Source organism: Dendrobium catenatum, unplaced genomic scaffold (genome assembly GCF_001605985.2).
Source record: "Dendrobium catenatum unplaced genomic scaffold, ASM160598v2 fragScaff_scaffold_918, whole genome shotgun sequence".
NCBI classification, from domain to species: Eukaryota; Viridiplantae; Streptophyta; class Magnoliopsida; order Asparagales; family Orchidaceae; genus Dendrobium; species Dendrobium catenatum.
In genome coordinates this window covers 14,764-14,972 of record NW_021319380.1, presented here as the reverse complement: position 1 = coordinate 14,972, position 209 = coordinate 14,764, and the positions used below count along the sequence as shown (strand labels likewise).

The 209-nt window shown below is 44.5% G+C and overlaps 1 protein-coding gene across 1 annotated transcript in view; it reads right to left on the bottom strand.

Annotated features, from left to right (window-relative positions):
* The window catches only part of LOC114580285, a gene marked incomplete at its 3' end in the record, with an annotated part of 4,773 nt that overhangs the window by 386 nt on the left and 4,178 nt on the right, over positions 1-209 (bottom strand). The window lies entirely within an intron of this gene.

Genomic DNA, 209 nt, shown 5'->3' with positions numbered 1-209 from the left:
TAGTATGGATGCCTTCACTCAGATGATGATGGCTGTGACACAGTTGATCCAGCGTTCTCAAGAGCAGCCACAGCCTAGTTTTCAGAAGGAGATACCTAAAGAGACACCTAAAGAGACTTTAGTGGATAAACATTTGAAGATATTTCAGGACATGCGACCACCACTCTTTACGGGAGCAGGAGAGCCTATAGATGCAGAGAATTGGCTTA